Genomic DNA, 6,824 nt, shown 5'->3' with positions numbered 1-6,824 from the left:
TGACTGAGGCTCAATCACTGTCACTGACTGAGATTCAATCCCTGTCACGAACTGAGATTCAATCCCGGTCACTGTCTGTGGGTCAATCCCTGTCAATGATTTAGGTTCAATCCCTGTCACTTACTGAGGCTCAAACCCTGTCACTGACTGAGGCTCAATCCCTGTCACTGACTGAGATTCAATCCCTGTCACTGTCTGAGGGTCAATGCCAGTCACTGACTGAGATTGAATCCCTGTCACCAACGGAGATTAAATCCCTGTCACTGACTGAGGTTCAATCCCTGTCACTGTCTTTGTGTCAATCCCAGTCACTGACTGAGATTCAATCCCTGTCACTGACTAAGGTTCAATCCCTGTCACTGTCTGAGATTCAATCCCTGTCACTGTCTGAGGTTCAATCCCTGTCACTGACGGAGGTTCAATCCCTGTCACTGATTGAGACTCAATTCCTGTCACTGTCTGAGGTTCAATCCCTGTCACTGACTGAGGTTCAATCACATTTAACTAACTGAAAATCAATCCCTGTCACTGACTGAGGTTCAATCATTTCACTGATGGAGGTTCAATCCCTGTCACTGACTGAGATTCAATCCCTGTCACTGACTGAGATTCAATCCCTGTCACTGTCTGCGGGTCAATCCCAGTCACTGACTGAGATTCAATCCCATTTAACTAACTGAAATTCAATCCCTGTCACTGACTGAGGTTCATTCCCTGTCACTGATGGAGGTTCAATCCCTGTCACTGACTGAGGTTCAAGAGCTGTCACAAACTGAGATTCAATCCCTGTCACTAACAGAGATTCAATACCTGTCATTGACTGAGATTGAATTCCTGTCACTTACTGAGATTGAGTTCCAGTCACTGACTGAGATTCAATCCCTGTCACTGACAGAGATTCAATCCCTGTCACTGACCTATGTTCAATCCCAGTCACATTCTGAGGTTCAATCCCTGTCACTGACTGAGACTCAATTCTTGTCACTGTCTGAGGTTCAATCCCTGTCACTGTCGGAGGATCAATATCTGTCACTGACTGAGGGTCAATCCCTGTCAATGACTTAGGTTCAATCCCTGTCACTTACTGAGGCTCAATCCCTGTCACTGACTGAGGCTCAATCCCTGTCACTGACTGAGATTCAATCCCTGTCACTGTCTGAGGGTCAATGCCAGTCACTGACTGAGATTGAATCCCTGTCACTAACGGAGATTAAATCCCTGTCACTGTCTTTGGGTCAATCCCAGTCACTGACTGAGATTCAATCCCTGTCACTGACTAAGGTTCAAGCCCGATCACTGTCTGAGATTCAATCCCTGTCACTGTCTGAGGTTCAATCTCTGTCACTGACTGAGATTCAATCCCTGTCACTGACCAGGGTTCAATCCGTTTCACTGTCTGAGATTCAATCCCTGTCACTGTCTGAGGTTCAATCCCTGTCACTGACTGAGGATCAATACCTGTCACTGACTGAGGGTCAATCCCTGTCACTGAAAGAGGTTCTATTCCTGTCACTGACTGAGGCTCAATTCCTGTCACTGACTGAGATTCAATCACTGTCACGAACTGAGATTCAATCCCTGTCACTGTCTGTGGGTCAATCCCTGTCAATGACTTAGGTTCAATCCCTGTCACTTCCTGAGGCTCAATCCCTGTCACGGACTGAGGCTCAATCCCTGTCACTGACTGAGGTTCAATCCCTGTCACTGACTGAGGTTCAATCCCTGTCACTGACTGAGAATCAATCCCTGTCACTGACTGAAGTTCAATCCCTGTTACAGACTGAGATTCAATCCCAGTCACTGACTGAGATTCAATCCCTGTCACTGACTGAGGTTCAATCCCAGTCACAATCTGAGGTTCAATCCCTGTCACTGACTGAGACTCAATTCCTGTCGCTGTCTGAGGTTCAAACCCTGTCACTGACGGAGGATCAATACCTGTCACTGACTGAGGGTCAATCCCTGTCACTGACTGAGGTTCAATTCCTGTCACTGACTGAGGCTCAATCCCTGTCACTGACTGACAGGGATTGAATTTCAGTTAGTTTAATGGGATTGACTCTCAGTCAGTGACTGTGATTGACCCGCAGACAGTGACTAGCATTGAACCTCAGTCAGTGACAGGGATTGAATCTCAGTCAGTGACTGGGATTGAATCTCAGTCTGTGACAGGGATTGACAGTCAATCCCTGTCACTGACTGCGTTTGAGTCCCTGTCACTGAATGAGATTCAATCCCTGTCACAGTCTGAGATTCAATCACTGTCACTGACTGAGGCTCAATTCTTCTCACTGACTGAGGTTCAATCCCTGTCACTGACTGAGGGTCAATCCCTGTCACTGTCTCAGGGTCAATTCCTATGACTGACTGAGGATCAATCCTTGTCTCTGTCTGAGATTCAATACCTGTCAATAACTGAGATTAAAACCCAGTCACTGACTGAGATTCAGTCCCTGTCACTGACTGAGATTCAAAGCCTGTCACTGACTGAGGCTCAATCGCTGTTATTGATGAGGCTCAAACCCTGTCACTGACTGAGATTCAAACCTGTCACTGACTGAGGTTCAATCCCTGTCACAGACTGAGATTCAATCCCTCTCACTAACTTAGGTTCAATCCCTGTCACAAACTGTGGCTCAAACCCTGTCACTGACTGAGATTAAATTCCTCTCACTGACTGAGATTCATTCGCTGTCACGGACTGAGATTAAATTCCAGTCACTGACTGAGATTCAATCCCTGTCACTGACTGAGAATCATTTCCTGTCACTGACTGAGATTCAGTCCCTGTCACTGACTGCGATTAAATCCCTGTCACTGACTGAGATTCAATCCCTGTCACTGATTGAGATTCAATCCCTGTCACTGACTGAGGTTCAATCTCTGTCACTAACTGAGGTTCAATCCCTGTCACTAACTGAGGTTCAATCTCTCTCACTAACTTAGGTTCAATCCCTGTCACAAACTGTGGTTCAATCCTTGTCACAAACTGAGGTTCAGTTCCTTTCAGTGACTGAGGTTCAATCCCTGTCACTGAATGAATCTCAATCCCTGTCACAAACTGTGATTCAAACCAAGTCACTGACTGAGATTCAGACCCTGTCACTGACTGAGAATCAAACTCTGTCACTGACTGAGGCTCAATCCCTGTTATTGATTATGCTCAAACTCTGTCACTGACTGAGATTCAAAGCTGTCACTGACTGAAGTTCAATCCCTGTCACTGACTGTGATTCAATCCCTCTCACTAACTGAGTTTCAATCCCTGTCACAAACTGAGGTTCAATCCTTGTCACTAATTGAGATGCAATTCCTTTCAGTGACTGAGGGTCAATCCCTGTCACTGAATGAATCTCAATCCCTGTCACTAACTGAGATTCAAACCCAGTCACTGACTGAGATTCAGTCCCTGTCACTGACTGAGAATCAATCCCTGTCACTGCATGCGGCTCAATCCCTGTCACTGACTGAGATTCAATTCCTGTCACTGAGTGAGATTCAGTTCCTGTCACAGACTGAGATTCAATCCCTGTCACTGACTGAGATTCAATCCCTGTCACTAACTGTGGTTCAATCTCTGTCACTGATTGAGGTTCAATCCGTGTCACTGATTGCGGCTCACTCCCTGCCACTGTCTGAGATTCAATTCCTGTCACTGACTGAGATTCAATCGCTGTCACGGACTGAGATTCAATTCCAGCCACTGACAGGGATTCAATTCCTGTCACTGACTGAGATTGAATCCCTGTCACTGACTGCGATTCAATCCCTGTCACTTACTGAATCTCTATCCCTGTCACTGACTAAGATTCAATTCCCCTCACTGATTGGGATTCAATCCCTGTCACTGATTGAGCTTCAATCCCTGTCACTGACTGAGGCTCAAACCCTGTCACTGACTGAGATTCAATCTCTGTCACTGACCGAGGTTCAATCCCTGTCACAGACTGAGATTCAATCCCTGTCACAGACCAAGATTCAATTCCTGTCACTGACTGAGATTAAATCCCTGTCACTGAATGAGATTCAATCCCTGTCACTGTCTGAGATTCAATCCCTGTCACTGACTGAGATCCAATCCCTGTAACTGTCTGAGATTCAATCCCTGTCACTGACTGAGATTCAATTCCTGTCACCGACTGAGGCTCAATCCCTGTCACTAACTGAGGTTCAATGCCTGTCACAAACTGAGGTTCAATCCTAGTCACTGACTGAGAATCAAACCCTGTCACTTCATGCGGCTCAATCCCTGTCACTGACTGAGATTCAATTCCTGTCACTGACTGAGGTGCAATCCCTGTCACTGACTGAGTTTGAATCCATATCACAGAATGAGATAAAATCCCTGTTACTGATTGAGGGTCAATCCCTGTTACTGACTAAGATTCGATCCCTGTCACTGACTGCGGTTCAATCCCTGTCACTGACTGCGGTTCAATCCCTGTCACTGACTGAGTTTCAATCTCTGTCACTAACTGAGGTTCAATCCCTGTCACAGACTGAGATTAATTCTCTGCCACTGACTGAGGGTCAATCCCTGTCAATGACTGAGATTCAATCCCTGTCACTGACTGAGGGTCAATCCCTGTCAATGACTGAGATTCAATCCCTGTCACTGACTGAATGTCAATCCCTGTCACGTTCTCAGGATCAAATCCTATGACTGACTGAGGCTCAATCCCTGTCACTAACAAAGGCTCAATCCCTGTCACTGACTTAGGTTCAGTCCCAGTCACAGACTGGTGTTCAATCCCTGTCACTGATTGAGGCCCAGTCCCTGTCACTGACTGAGACTCAATCCCTGTGACTGACTGAGGCTCCATCCCTGTCACTCACTGGGTTTCAGTCTCTGTCACTGACTATGATTCAATCCCTGTCACTGACTGAGATTCAATCCCTGTCACAGTCTGAGGGTCAATGCCTGTCAATGACTGAGATTGAATCCCTGTCACTGACTGAGGGTCAATCCCTGTCAATGACTGAGATTCAATCCCTGTCACTGACTGAATGTCAATCCCTGTCACGTTCCCAGGATCAAATCCTATGACTGACTGAGGTTCGATCCCTGTCACAAACTGAGGTTCAATCCTTGTCACTGACTGCGGCTCACTCCCTGTCTCTGTCTGAGATTCAATTCCTCTCATTGATTGAGATTCAATCGCTGTCACGGACTGAGATTCATAAAAGTCACTGACTGAGATTCAATCCCTGTCACTGACTAAGATTCAATCCCTGTCACTGTCTGAGGCTCAAAACCTGTCACTGACTGAGATTCAATCCCTGTCACTGACTGAGGTTCAATACCTGTCACAGACTGAGATTCAATCCCTGTCACTAACTGAGATTCAATCCCTGTCACTGAATGAGATTCAATCCCTGTCACTGACCCAGGTTCAATCTCTGTCACTGAATGAATCTCAATCCCTGTCACTGACTGAGGTTCAATCCCTGTCACTGACTGAGATTCATTTCCTGTCACTGAGTGAGATTCAGTTCCTGTCACAGACTGAGATTCAATCGCTGTCACGGACTGAGATTCAATTCCTATCACTGATCGAGATTCAATCCCTGTCACTGACTGAGATTCATTTCCTGTCACTGAGTGAGATTCAGTTCCTGTCACAGACTGAGATTCAATCCCTGTCACTGACTGAGATTCAATCCCTGTCACTAACTGTGGTTCAATCTCTGTCACTGATTGAGGTTCAATCCGTGTCACTGATTGCGGCTCACTCCCTGCCACTGTCTGAGATTCAATTCCTGTCACTGACTGAGATTCAATCGCTGTCACGGACTGAGATTCAATTCCAGCCACTGACAGGGATTCAATTCCTGTCACTGACTGAGATTGAATCCCTGTCACTGACTGCGATTCAATCCCTGTCACTTACTGAATCTCTATCCCTGTCACTGACTAAGATTCAATTCCCCTCACTGATTGGGATTCAATCCCTGTCACTGATTGAGCTTCAATCCCTGTCACTGACTGAGGCTCAAACCCTGTCACTGACTGAGATTCAATCTCTGTCACTGACCGAGGTTCAATCCCTGTCACAGACTGAGATTCAACCCCTGTCACAGACTGAGATTCAATCCCTGTCACAGACCAAGATTCAATTCCTGTCACTGACTGAGATTAAATCCCTGTCACTGACTGAGATTCAATCCCTGTCACTGAATGAGATTCAATCCCTGTCACTGACCCAGGTTCAATCTCTGTCACTGAATGAATCTCAATCCCTGTCAGTGAATGAGATTCAATCCCTGACACTGACTGAGGTTCAATCCCTGTCACTGACTGAATCTCTATCCCTGTCACTGACTGTGATTCAATTCCTGTCACTGACTGAGGCTCAAACCCTGTCACTGACTGAGATTAAATTCCTCTCACTGACTGAGATTCATTCGCTGTCACGGACTGAGATTAAATTCCAGTCACTGACTGAGATTCAATCCCTGTCACTGACTGAGAATCATTTCCTGTCACTGACTGAGATTCAGTCCCTGTCACTGACTGCGATTAAATCCCTGTCACTGACTGAGATTCAATCCCTGTCACTGATTGAGATTCAATCCCTGTCACTGACTGAGGTTCAATCTCTGTCACTAACTGAGATTCAATCCCTGTCACTAACTGAGGTTCAATCTCTGTCACTGATTGAGGTTCAATCCTTGTAACTGACTGCGGCTCACTCCCTGTCACTGTCTGAGATTCAATTCCTGTCACGGACTGAGATTGAATCCCTGTCACTGACTGAGGCTCAAACCCTGTCACTGACTGAGGTTCAATCCCTGTCACAGACTGAGATTCAATCCCTGTCACT

Source organism: Chiloscyllium plagiosum, unplaced genomic scaffold, assembly GCF_037043375.1.
Source record: "Chiloscyllium plagiosum isolate Xiang-an unplaced genomic scaffold, Cpla_swu_hap1 HiC_scaffold_44, whole genome shotgun sequence".
Taxonomy (NCBI): domain Eukaryota; kingdom Metazoa; phylum Chordata; class Chondrichthyes; order Orectolobiformes; family Hemiscylliidae; genus Chiloscyllium; species Chiloscyllium plagiosum.
This window is presented reverse-complemented; position numbering follows the sequence as displayed.